Source organism: Molothrus aeneus, chromosome 16 (assembly GCF_037042795.1).
Source record: "Molothrus aeneus isolate 106 chromosome 16, BPBGC_Maene_1.0, whole genome shotgun sequence".
Taxonomy (NCBI): domain Eukaryota; kingdom Metazoa; phylum Chordata; class Aves; order Passeriformes; family Icteridae; genus Molothrus; species Molothrus aeneus.
This window is the reverse complement of record NC_089661.1, coordinates 869,829-882,957: the sequence shown is the minus strand read 5'-3', so window position 1 is coordinate 882,957 and position 13,129 is coordinate 869,829. Positions and strand designations below refer to the sequence as shown.

The 13,129-nt window shown below is 53.9% G+C and overlaps 1 protein-coding gene across 4 annotated transcripts in view; it reads left to right on the top strand.

Annotated features, from left to right (window-relative positions):
• Window positions 1-13,129, top strand: part of LOC136563496 (ankyrin repeat and fibronectin type-III domain-containing protein 1-like) — a 239,083-nt gene that overhangs the window by 51,295 nt on the left and 174,659 nt on the right. The gene's annotated exons all lie outside the window — the stretch shown is intronic.

The window sequence follows — 13,129 nt, the reverse complement described above, 5'->3', positions numbered from 1 at the left end:
AATTAAGAAAATTGCCCTGTGCCTGGGTGGCTTCTCCTTGGATGTTTCGTGCAGCATGTACGACAGAGCTAGAATTCAGTGCTGCTCTGGGCTCTTCCCCGTTTGTGTGGGCTCAGCCTGAGCAGTGCATCCCCGAATCTCCTGCTGACCTGCATTCGGTGCCTCCCTGCTGCTGTGGGGTGTAGGTCTGTGTAGGGACACACAGGGCACAAAATAACACCAAGGTGTTTGCTTACCTTCCTCCCTGGCTGCTGAGCACTTTGTAAAGGTAATTAAATATCTACAGATTCAAATGAAGTTGGAGGCCCTCCTGCTGCTGCCTGTGCTGCTGCTGAGACTGAGGCGAGCACAGCCGCCACTGCCTCCCCTCTTCCCTCGGTGGCTGGAGAAGAGTCGCCTCTTCCCCACTCACATTTCTCTGGAAACATTCCTGGCAGAGCCAGGAGCTTTGTTCTGCTCCTTTTTGGCGTTGTGGACAGAAACCCTGGTTTCTGCCCTTGGGTTTTTGCTGTCCTGCTGTGGAGCTGCGTGTGAGGAAGGTCTGTTGTCCAGGTGCTGCTGGGCACAGGGCGTGCCTGGGATTTGCTGTGTGCAGCCAAGCATGTGCCAATGCCTAGCCCAAGGGAGAGGAGGAGGTGCCACCCCCATGCACAGGGTGCTACTGTCATGAACCTTGGGGTTTGGGGTGAGTTGGGTGGTTTCCTCTGCAATGGGAGATGTCGTGGTGCCTTCCTAGCTCTGGGACGTGAGCCACACAGAAGTGGCACTGATGGTGTGGAGCTCACGTAACAAATTTTCCTGGGGATGCTGGCTATGGATGTGGGACTCTGAGCAGCCTGCTCTGGTGGAAGGCATCCTTGCCCGTGGCAGGGAATGGAACAGGATGAGCTTTTAGGTCCCTTCAGCCCAAACCATTCTGTGTCTGTCTGAGCTGTCCCCTCATGCAGGACTGTGGCTCACTGTGCATCATTTGTGGCCACCAAGGCCACTGCCCATCAGGGCTTAGTGCCGTGTGGGGCTGGTGGACCCCTTCCCCCAAGCACAGATCCTGTGTGTGCCTGCTGCTCTGCTGAGGCCAAGCTCGAGTCGCACGGAGCTGTGCTCTGCTTGTTTTGCCCCTGGGCCATGCAGCTGCTCCAGGGCAGCTCCTCTGGGCTGGATGTGAGTGTGTGGACAGATTTCATGGTGTCCCCGACCCCCACAGTGACAGGGCTCGAGTGCACCTGTGGATACCGAGCCCATTCCCTCGATTGCCGCGGTTGATTATGAAAGTAAAACTAAGTGCTCATTGAAGTGTGGGATGCTTTGAAATCAGTGTCACTTGTCACCTCAGCTGCTTGAGCTTCTGCCTGTTCTTCGCTGCCCCCCCAATGTCTGTACCTTGAGAAGCCCCAGGAAATCTCCATGGCTGAGATCCAAAAGCCAACACAATGCAGCTGCTGCAATGTCTGGCCCTGCCCTTGCTCTAGATGGTGCTTCTTCCATCTCTGCTGATCAACTTTCTGCTTTTACTTAATTTCTTCACTCTGTTGTGGGCAAGTGAAGCATGGAGATAAGATCTTCATCTCCCAAGTTTCCACACGCATAGAGATGTCAGAGGTCCTGCAGCCCAGGTTCAGCAGGGTGATGTCTAACAGCCCTGCCCTGGTCTTGCTCAGGGCAGCCAGGCTCCCACCATGCTTCCCAAGGCTGCATAATCCCCTGGGACCACAGGGAACAGACGTAGGCAGGTACTCAGTCGAGAGCTTTCACTGACTGGAGTTATTAAATTCTAAATATAGTGGTCCCACGCATTCTCATAGGACCTAACAGAAATCAGCAGGTGTGCAGTTACGGTTTTAAATAATATTCCTGCATTTTTAAACTACGCCTCCAGATAAGGCAACATGAGTGAGCTGGGATGAGTAAGTCTGCTGGGCTTGAGAATTTGTGAGCTCAGACTTGTGCGCAGGAGTGCAGCCTGGCAGGAGATCATCTCACTCGAGGTGCTTTTGGGCAAAGGTGCTGCTTGCAGGAGCTCTTCAGCCCCTGCCCCCCCCTCTCTGCCCCCAGGTGTGGCACAGAGTGAGTCCTGATTTGTCCCTCTGCGTTGCATCAGCTGGAGGCTCCACCAGCCTGAGCCCTGTGCTGCAGGAGGGGCTGTGGCACCGCTGCCTGCTGTTATTAAATCAATCACCTGCATGGTTGTCCCTGGGGCTGGGAGGCCCCAGGTGTGACAGACCAGGGGATCAGGGTGTCCCCTGTGCTGCTGGGCTGGGACAGGGGCTGGCAGTGTGAGTGAACACCCCAGCCAAGCCCAGCCCAGGGGAGCAGCTGATTTATTTGCAGCAACTTTTTTTCCGTCTAGCAGGGGCAGTGATGGATGAAGGCAAAACTCCAGGTGACAGGCTTGGAGCAGGATGCTTGGTGAGGGATGAGAGCCCGGGGCATGGCAGGGATATGAGGATTTGTCTGCAGAACTGGGTGCAGGTGCCTGTGGGAGAAGCACAGGAGGAACTCGGGGTGCTTGCTGAGGTCTGGGGGGTTGTTCTTTGTGTTATTGTGTAGTGCCAGCCTTGAGGTGCTTGTGCCCAGCTCTGTGTGCTGTCTGGAAGGGCACAGAGGCTCTGCTCTGGAATGGGGGAGAAATGGAAGGGAAAGGCAAGTTATACTAATTAGCTCTTCTTTTAGTGAGCTGTTTGTAAACTGAAAGGTCTAGACAACCGATTTTGGATTCCTGCAGCTTTTGCAAAGTGGATGAGAACATCAGTGTTGTGCTGCTGTGCTGTTGCTGGGCTGGGAGAACAGCCCTGCCCACTGTGAATGAGCCAGGGGGGCTCCAGGGTGGGCTGGAACTCTCTGGAACATGATGGCCATTCCCAGGCTGCTGTTGGCTGCCAGGGCTGCTTAGCAGTGAGCCAGGCTGGGAGAGCACTGGGCTGGGACCCTGGGGGCCTGCATGGATTCTGGGAGGACAGGGATCCCATGTCAGAATTAATGGGTGTGGGGGAATTTCTCAAGGACACTCTTGGAGCTGCTCTCAGTCTGGGTGCAATGCAGGAAAGCAGAACTGCCTGAGAAGGCCAGTTCTATCACCACAGAGGTGACCTGCAACAGTAACTAATTAATTTAAAAAATCATTAAAAATTCCAATTGAAAGTCGTTAAAAATCTCAAGTCCCATCCAGAGGTGGCTTTTGAGAGAAATTTCTCCTCTAGGCAGGGATGTGGGGACTGATTCAGTGGCTTTCACTGTTGCCCCAGGACTGTTCTGAGATAGATCTGTTCCCTGGCTTCAGGAAGTTCTGTTCCCTCTTTGACCTCTCCCATTCTCTGTGGTCCCCAGAGCCCCACAGGGTCCCCACAGAGGGGCTTTGATGAGCTCCTCAGGAGATCACTGCCTAGTTATGGAAAACAAGATATTGAGGGTGTGGGAATAGAGGGGGAAATTTGTGCCAGGGTTTGGATCCTGCATTCTGCTCCTGGGGGCACCTTCAGCCCTGGAGGTAGCAGACCTGACAGCCCCAAAAACCTGAGGGTGAAGACCCTACATCCTCAGTGGGCTCCAGGAGAGGGGAGTGGCCTGTGGTGGAAGCCAGAGAAGCTCAGCGTGGCAAAGGGGGAGGAGAGGAGTTTGGCTGTGCTGGGCCTGCAGGGTGGCAGCTTTAGGGTTCTGCTGCCTTTTTCCTCTCAGTACCTGAGCTGGAAGTCGGTGTTAATTAACAATGAATTAGATTATGTAAGAATTAAATTATGTAAAAATTCCAACTTGCTGGGCCTGTTTCTGCCCCTGTCATTTGATGATCTCCAGCTGAAGAAGGGGTGCTTGGGGTCATCTTTGCACTCCTGGGGGCCAAGGTGGGTCCAAGTGTTCCTGTTGCTCCCAAGCTCAGAGCCTGTCCCAAGCCTTGTGGGAAGCTGGACCAAGGAGCTGCTTTTTGCCATGGGGAGCTGTTCCCTCCTCTCCTTTAGGGGTCTGTTCCACACTGATATCCTGATTCATGTCCTCACTGTGCAGTGTGATGGGCTTTGAGGTGGGGAGGGGTAGTGGGGAATGTTTTCCTGGCACGATTGTGCTTAGTTGTTTTTGGGTGCTTAAAAATACCTCCTCAGCTCTGACAGCACGTCTGTGTTCAAGCACACGATTGTGGTGGGGGACAGGAGGAACTGGCAAGTTCTGGGGCTGGGAAATTGCACTGAGGGAACAGGTCCTGTGTTAGCAGCACACAGCATGAGACAGGTAGGGATGGCATGTAAAGGTGCCCAAAGGGGCAGCTCTGAGGGGCTGTCCTACATGGCTGAGAGTTTGACTGCCTTTTCCTACTTTGGTTTTGGCACATTTTGAACAAAACCTTTCTGCTTCCAAATGACACGTCCATATGGAAGGATATCTGCATTTTAAAGGAGAAAACTAGCACAACTTGGAAGTGTTTTGGGTTAAGTGGAAACTTTCCACTTGGAATTAGTCAATAAAATGTTTGTGACACTTATACTCCAAACTTCCCAGCATTCACACCTCCCTTGCCTGCTGAGATGCCAGCAGGAAAATGTGTGTGCCTGCATGGATTCCCATTTTTTGCTGCAACAGATCATTGTAACCTGTTACAGATCAGTGTCCATGGCCACTGCATGGAAGTGGGCAGTGCTGGTGCTGGAAGTCCTAAATCCAGTGTTGGTGACTCAGCCCGTGCCTCTTTTACAGAGGTGCTGAGCATCCATTAATCCTCTTAACTGGAACAGGCAGCCCAGCACTTTTGCAGCTTGGCTGGGCAAGAATGAGGCAAAGAGCTCCAGGAGCTGGAGCTGGCTGGAGCTGGAAGCTTCAGCCTCATTCAGCTGGAGGTTGGGAATGTGGTGACAGGTTTTGGGGTGCCTGAGGCTGCACAGCTCTGTATGGGGCTGTCTTCAAGGGCAACCTGTGTCCTCCTGAGTGAGGCTTGTTTGGAATGATGCTCCAAAGACTGGAGCCCCTCTGCCCTGGAGACAGGCTGAGAGCTGGAGAAGGGAAGGCTCTGAGGAGACCTTAGAGCCCCTTCCAGTGCCTAAAAGGGGATTATAAAAAGAGGGAGAGCAACTTATTACAGACAGTGTAGACAGTGACAGGACAAGGGGGAATGGTTTCAAACTACAAGAGGGGAGATTTAGATTAGATATTGGGAAGAAATTGTTCCCTGGGAGGGTGGGCAGGCCCTGGCACAGGGTGCCCAGAGCAGCTGTGGCTGCCCCTGGATCCCTGGCAGTGCCCAAGGCCAGGCTGGACAGGGCTCCCCACCCTGGGACAGTGGAAGGTGTCCCTGCCATGGCAGGGGGTGGGATGAGATGGACTTTTAGGTCCCTCCCAACCCAATCCAATCCATGATTCTGTGCTGTTTCCCACCTGCCCTGTGTGGTTGTGCCTGGCAGGGTCACTTATGCCCTTCAGCTCACAAAGGTGCCCCATCTCTCTTGGTGCTGGTGTCTGTGTGGCTGCAGGACTGAGCCTTCCTCCCCTCTGCTTTGTGTCAGCCTCTCCCCAGGCTGCGTCCCCGGTGTCTCATGACAATGACAAGCTGTCAGACGTGCACAACTGTGAGCAGAGTGGCAGTGCCACGGGAGGAAATGACATTTAGCTTTTGTTGCTTGGTTGAGCTGCCTGGGTTTTGTATATTAAACCTAAAGAAGCCTTTTGGCTTTGTTCTCCCTCCTGTTTGCAGCACTGTGCCTGGGATCTGGCAGGAGGGGGCTTGGGGAGGGGCATGGGGAGCAGCATGGAGAAAGAATCTCCCCATCAAACCCATCCTTGCAAGGGGCCTCTCCCCCAAACCTTGACTTATCCTGGTTCTCTGTGGTTTCTGTGCTCTGGGGGACACCTGGGTGCATTTCCAGTTCCAGCCCCACTGATGTGGTCTCAGTTCCACAGAGCTGCTGGTCTCGCTCTGGGCTGTGGCTCTGTCCCCTCCTGTGCTGTTGGGGTGCAGGGGAGGTGATGTGGGCAGAGCCAGGGAAGCTCTGAGCCTCTGCCTCCTCCTGCTCCTCAAAAACCTGCTCCCATGGCTGTGTGCAGAGGGATGTTTGAGATCTGTCCCATAAAAGAGCATATGTGTGTGGCCTGGGAGCTGGAGGTATTGGATCTGACAGACTTGAAAGCACATCTGAGCCCTCAGGGTCATCTTTCTGGGGTTTGGGACCATGTTTTAGGTAAAGACAAGACTTGAACCTGCTGTTTTCCCTTTCTGCCTGGCTTCCAGTTTCCTTTGAAGACCAGTCTTTGGGACAGGAGATGAACTTGGGAGCTGCCTAGTTTCTGCACAATCTGAAGCTCATCTTTGCCTGGATTAGGCAGAAAAAGATGAATGGGCATCCTTTATTTTGGGGTGGTAGTTGGATGGGTAGCGGGAGGAAGGGAGTGAAACTGGTATGAAGGGGAATTACAGACAGAGCGTGACTGCAGAGCTGGCTCCTCCAGCAGAAGGCCTTGGCCTGTGAGTCACACTTTGCTCAAAAGGCTCTTGGGTTCCTAATTCCCACTGCTTTGGCACTGAGTCACAGCTGGGTGGGGGCGCAGGTAGGAAACACAAGCACCAGCAATCCACAGTGATTCCAGACAGCAGTGGGAATGTTAACAGCTTCTGGGGAAGGTGTGGCTGCACGGGGAGGATTCCCAATGGGGTTGTTCCTGGATGCCCTTCTCTGCCTGTTCCTGGCTGTGCAGGGCAGTCTCTGGGGAGTGGGGGGACACCTGTTGTGAGCCCCCAGAGTGCAAGGGGACACCAGGCAGCCCAGGTCCTGGCTTGGGTGGCAGGGGTGGCTCTGTCTGCTCCAGGTGGGGGTGGGATTTGGGGGGGCCCTGCCAGGCACAGGGCAGCTGTGGTGTGCTGCCTGCCCCATAACACCTGGGAAGTGTCCCTCTGCATCAGCATCACCTGGGGGTGGGGCTTGGTGTCCTTGCACCACGTTGAGCTGGATGGCACGTGGGGACGGTGGAAGGATGGAAGTGTCAGAGCTGTGAGTGCCTGTGGGATGGTGGCAGAGCTTGGGAGCAGGGAGGAGATGCCCCTGGGATTTGAAGGCGGCTGGGCACAGAATATCCTTTGTCCATCCCCTGGGGCGGGAGCCCAGCACCCTCCTGCAGGGAGGTTTGGGTGGGTTATGTCCTTCAAACAGCCCCTTGGTGGGGGAAGAGCACTCCTAGGAGGAGAGGGCTGCTCTGGGCAGAGCACCCAGGTGATGCTGGCCTGCAGGACGTGGGCTGAGCCAGCTCTGGGAGAGCTGGGGAGGAAGGGAGAGGGAATAGATCAACAAAAGAGATTTTCTATAGACCCAGGAAGAAGCATTTCAAAGAGGAAAGGAAAAAAGGACGCTACTGTTGGGAATATTTCAAATGGGAAAACTAGAATACTTATTTCAATAATTAAAACATTTTTTTCCCCCACAAAAATTCTATGCTTTTTCCTGTAGGAATAGTTGGCAATTATACAAATTAATGCAAGATATTTTTAGTTTGCATTTTTGGATTTTTCGATGGAAAGAATGCAGACAGGAATGAGCAGCTCCTCCTGGTTCCCTGGCTGCAGCAGCCCCTGGCATGGGGGGAGCAGAGCAGAGCCCCCACCCGAGGCAGCCCCTGGGTGTGGGTGTGGGTGCTGCTGCCTGGAGCATCCATGTGCTTCCACAGGTGTTTGGAAGCCACTGGAGCTGGCATTTGTTCCTGTTGGCTGCTTGGATGCTCCGGTCCCCTGCTGCCTACCCTGTGTGCAGGATTTGTGTGGCTGTCTCTGGTACATTTATGTTTTGGCTGCAAATCCATGTTTGTAGAAAAACTGGAAACCTCCAGTGCATTTTTATGTTGCTTTAAAGAACAAAGAGATACAATTTATCACAGAACCCCAGGATGGTTTGGGCTGGAGTGGAGATTTCAGCTCACCTCATTCCAACCCTGTAGGCAGGGACACCTTCCACTATCCCATCCAAGCTGGCCTTGGACACTGCCAGGGATGGGGCAGGCACAAGTTCTTCACTGGGAGATTGGGAAGCTCTTCCAGCTGAGATTTTAGGGGATGTTTTTCCTGCAGCAGGGATGTGTTTCCCTGGCAGAACCTGGCTCTCCTTCCTCTGCAGGTGCTGAGCTGCAGGTGCTCACAGGAGTGGCAGAGTCCCCATCCCTGGAAATACTGAAAAAATGTGTGGATGTGGCAGCTGAGGACATGAAAAAAGGAGGTGGTGCTGGGTTGGTTGTTGCATTTTATAACCTTAGAAGTCTTTTCCAATCTTAATGATTCTGTGATTCTCCAGACAGCCGGGCAGCTGAAATTGTGCCAGGGTTCTTGGCTGGAAATAGGAGGTTTTTGGGCTCTATTTCCTTGCACCCCCAGCCCAGCCCTGTGGGTCAGTTTCTGCTGTGCAGTGGGGCCCTGGGGCTGCCTGGGACCCAGATCTGATTCTGCCCTGGAGGAATCTTGTCCCCAGGTGCTGCTGCCCAGGCTGGGCTTCCTCTGGGCTGTTTTGGGGCTGTTTGCTCCTGTTCTTCCCCTCACAAGACAGATAAATTTATTATCCCAGCCATGAGCAGCTACTGGGCTTTTCCAGAGCTCTGCTCCCAGCTGCCCTCAGCCCCCATTATTCCTGCACTGAAAACTCTCTTTTTAAGGAATTTTTACTGTGATACACTGGGAGCATAACAATCTTTTTCTGTTCAATGAGCTTGTCTCTCTGACCATGGTGGTGACCTGCCTCTTGTGCTTCAGAGGAAAATGAAAACCAGCCTAAGGCTCTGGTTGAAAGGTGGTGCTCAGGGAGGGTTTAAAACTACAACATGCCTATGATTGAGTGTAAAAATCTGCTTTTTGACCAAAACATATACAAATAATTATTTTTGCCCGGAATTAATAGTCAGAGATGGATCATCTTGGCCCCTGTTCATGTCCAGTGCTGGAAAATTTGGTCATGCTGCAGAAATTAAAGGATTTCAAGCAAACCAAGCAGCTCCACCAGCTGCCTGGAGCGTCTTCCTTTGCTGGAGCAAATAAAATTCAGGCCTGAAGCATCTCCCCTATGGTTGTCAGGAGCAGCAGTGTCCTTTCCAAGATGATCTCAGCAGCTTTTTGTCTCCTCTGTCGTGTGACTTGGATTTTGAAGCAACAGGGGAGAGCAGCCCTGTGTCATGAGGCTGGGAACAGGACCAGGAGCTGGGGGGTTGTGGTGCAGGAGCATCTTGGCTCCAGTCCCGCTCCAGGGATTCTCTTGGGAATGCAGGGCTGAGGGAGGAGGGCAGGAGGTGGCTGCTGGAGGTGGCTGTGATGCTGAACCCCTCCACATCCTCCCTGAAAGGTGTTTGTAAATGCACAGGAGGCAGTTCCGTTATTTATCTTGTAAATTAGCCAACCCTTTACTGTCTGAGCTGGATGTTTGTCATCCATTACTTGTGCTTCATTAGCTTTTGTCTCTGAAATGTTTCAGAGGAGACAAAAGGAGATACAGAAACACCACAGAAGAAAAGCCGGGAGCTGGGGCACGATGTGTGGCCAGTCTGCTGAAGCTGAGGAGTGGGAGGCATTTGCTGTGGCCTTGGCAGGTCCCTGGAGTGACCAGTGACCAGGAGTGACCAGTGACAGGGTCACAGGAGTGACTGGTGACCAGGAGTGACTGGTGACAGGCTCACAGGAGTGACCAGTGACCAGGAGTGACCAGTGACCAGGAGTGACCAGTGACAGGGTCACAGGAGTGACTGGTGACCAGGAGTGACTGGTGACAGGCTCACAGGAGTGACCAGTGACCAGGAGTGACCAGTGACCAAGAGTGACCAGTGACAGGGTCACAGGAGTGACTGGTGACCAGGAGTGACTGGTGACAGGGTCACAGGAGTGACCGGTGACCAGGAGTGACCAGTGACCAGGAGTGACCAGTGACAGGGTCACAGGAGTGACCAGTGACCAGGAGTGACCAGTGACAGGGTCACAGGAGTGACCGGTGACCAGGAGTGACTGGTGACCAGGAGTGACCAGTGACAGGGTCACAGGAGTGACCAGTAACCAGGAGTGACCAGTGACAGGGTCACAGGAGTGACCAGTGACCAGGAGTGACGAGTGACAGGGTCACAGGAGTGACCAGTAACCAGGAGTGACCAGTGACAGGGTCACAGGAGTGACCGGTGACCAGGAGTGACCAGTGACCAGGAGTGACCAGTGACAGGGTCACAGGAGTGACCAGTGACCAGGAGTGACCGGTGACAGGGTCACAGGAGTGACTGGTGACCAGGTCACCTGGCTTCTGCCGGGGTGGCTCCGGGGCTCTGTCCTTCCCAGCCGGGAGCTGCTCCTGGGGCTGTTCCCTCTGCCTGGCTCTGTGTTCCCAGCCATGCTTTGCTGTGTCTCTGCCTGGCTCTGTGTTCCCAGCCATGCTTTGCTGTGTCTCTGCCTGGCTCTGTGTTCCCAGCCTTGCTTTGCTGTGTCTCTGCCTGGCTCTGTGTTCCCAGCCATGCTTTGCTGTGTCTCTGCCTGGCTCTGTGTTCCCAGCCTTGCTTTGCTGTGTCTCTGCCTGGCTCTGTGTTCCCAGCCATGCTTTGCTGTGTCTCTGCCTGGCTCTGTGTTCCCAGCCGTGCTCTGCTGTGTCTCTGCCTGGCTCTGTGTTCCCAGCCATGCTCTGCTGTCTCTCCTGCCTCGGGGCTGGCCAGGCACTGCTGTGTCCCTGGGAGTCACGTCCTGCTCATGAGCTGACTGTCAGCCTGGAAGGAGCTTCCTTCTGCATCTCAAACACCTTACCTTCTCTGTAAACCTCAGAGCTACTCTGTCTGGAGAGTGATCCCTGAGCCTCTTGTGGAGCATCCCAGATGCCTTTGGCATCCTGTCTGCTTCATTTGGATGGCATAGCCTGGCTATAAGCACGAGGACCCTGGGACAGTCACCACACTGGTCCCTGAGGATGCAGGTCATGCTCTGGAGCTGCCAGGAGGGAGGATGCTCATCTGCTCCACTGTTGTGCTGGGATTAATTTCACCTTTGTCTGCCATCTCTCCCCATTTATCAGAGAGAACTCAGTGAGCAGGATAAATGTTCATGTTCCATGAATATTCCCACTTCTTTCCCTGGCCCTAGGGAATTTTTGTCTTTGTGGACTTTTTGTTGTGCAGGTGCAGCTCCGGCAGGTCTGAGCTGGGCTCTGCCAGAGCCTTCCCCAGTGCCTGGTCCCTGCTCTGCCCCTGTTAGTGGGGTGTGATCAGGGCAGCAGGAGGGAAGGGAGTGCACAGGGCTCCTCTCACTGCAGGATGTGGAGGGGATGGTCTGGTGGCACCACAGGGACAGAGGGTGACAGAGAGGGCAGGGTGGCCACCAGCAAGGGCCCCATGGGGTGCTCCTGGCCTGGGGAGTAGAGGGAGCATCCCCTTGCCTGAGGATGACATTCTCTGCCTGCAACAGAGCTGGAAAAAAAGATTCTTTTAACGATGAAACCAACATACTTTTGAATGAATGAATGGCAGTGTCTGGCTCTGATGCATTTCCTTATCTGTTCACCAATTGCATTCCAGTGAATGGTGAAATGGAGGCGTTGCTACAAAACACAGCCACAGCTCATAGTTTGTGAGTGCTGCCATGAAGGGTTTGTGTTTTTCACCTTGTTTCCCTGGGGATGGCTTTGCCCAGCTTGGTGTGCCGGGATGGTGTCGTGGTGCCAGGGGTGAGTAGCAGCAGCAGCAGCTCTTTAGCACTGGGTAAATGCCTGGTGGCAGAGAGGCTGTGGGCAGTGGCTGGTGTGACCCTGGCTGTCACACACCCAAGAACTCAGGGTGTGAGCATCTGCCACAAAAAGAACTTCTGGCCCTTTTCAGGGTCATTTGGTACTTGGCTCCCAATCTCCTGGGTGCTTGGAGCAGGGCTGGGCTTCAGGCACAGGGGGCTCATAGCAGGGAATGGTGCTGAATCCTCCTCCAGGCAGCTCTGGAATGTTTTCTGAGGGCTGTCCTCAACACAAGGGGTGTGTGACCCCCCTGTCCTGCCCTCCCACACCCCTTCAAATCAAAGTGCAGTTTGTAGGGACAGCAGCAATTACTCCCTGGATGCCAGTGGTGTTTAGTTCAGTGCTGGGGTGATGGCCCTGCTGCAGAGATGCTCTGCAAGTCGGAGAGGTGGCAGGAGAAGAAGCTTTTGGAAACCAGCTGGTGGAAATCATGGTATTTACCAGCTCACAGCTGAGCCTGGGAAGGTATTTTTATAGCTTCACATGGTTGGTTTTCTCCTTTTCTGAACTTGCACACTGAATGCTGTTCTGGGTTTTGTTTTGCTTTGAAACTGTCTCACAGTCAGATGAAAGATGCTCTGTTTCAGCTCTCATTTTCCACTCTTCACACACATACACCAGCCAGCCAGAAAGGAAGGTGTTTTGTTTGGGTGTTTTTGAATGCGAAAGGAAGATTTCTCAGTGATTTTCTCTGGCTTTGTCATCCACAGGGTCACTGGAAATAGTGCCAGTGACTCACAGGTTTGCTCACAGCTGATAAGGTTTGCAGAGCAAACTGGTGATTTGAACAGGTGAGGATGCCCTGCAAAGGCTATGCTCTGCCAAAATCCTCAGGCTTTGGTTTCCAAGGCTACTCTCTGTGTTACCAGTTGACTTCTTCCTCTCATACTCCTTCCCTAGGCTTCAGCACTGCTCTGTGATCCCCTTAAACTGCATTCCCTGCCCTCCATGGGGTCCTGCCACTGCTTTGGGTATTAGACTGCACTGAAGCACATCCCAGGGGCTGCTGCCTTGTGCTTCTGTCCAGAAAGAGCTTCTGATGCACAACAGCCTCCTGTGCGTCCCCTCTCCTCCTGCTGTTGCCTTCTCCTGCAGAGCCCCTTTGCAGAAACCAGCTGCAGGTGGATGTTGGCTTGTCTCCTTCTGCTCTCGGGGGGGGGATGGAGAAGATCCTTGCTCAAATCTCTGCTCAGCCCCGTGGCTCAGAGCAGAGCTCACCCCCAGTGAGCACTGTGCACTCCTGGGGGGTCAGAGGCACAGTTGGGCTTTGGGGGCTGAGCCCAGCCTGGTGGAGTGTCCCAGGAGTGAGTTCTGTGTCTGCCCTGGGCAGGGACACTGAGTGGGGTGAGGCACCATGGCAGGACAGGGTGAATCCTGTGCCGTGGAGCTGAGCACTGTAGGGGAACCTCACAGAATCCCAGAAGGGTTTGGGTTGGAAGGAA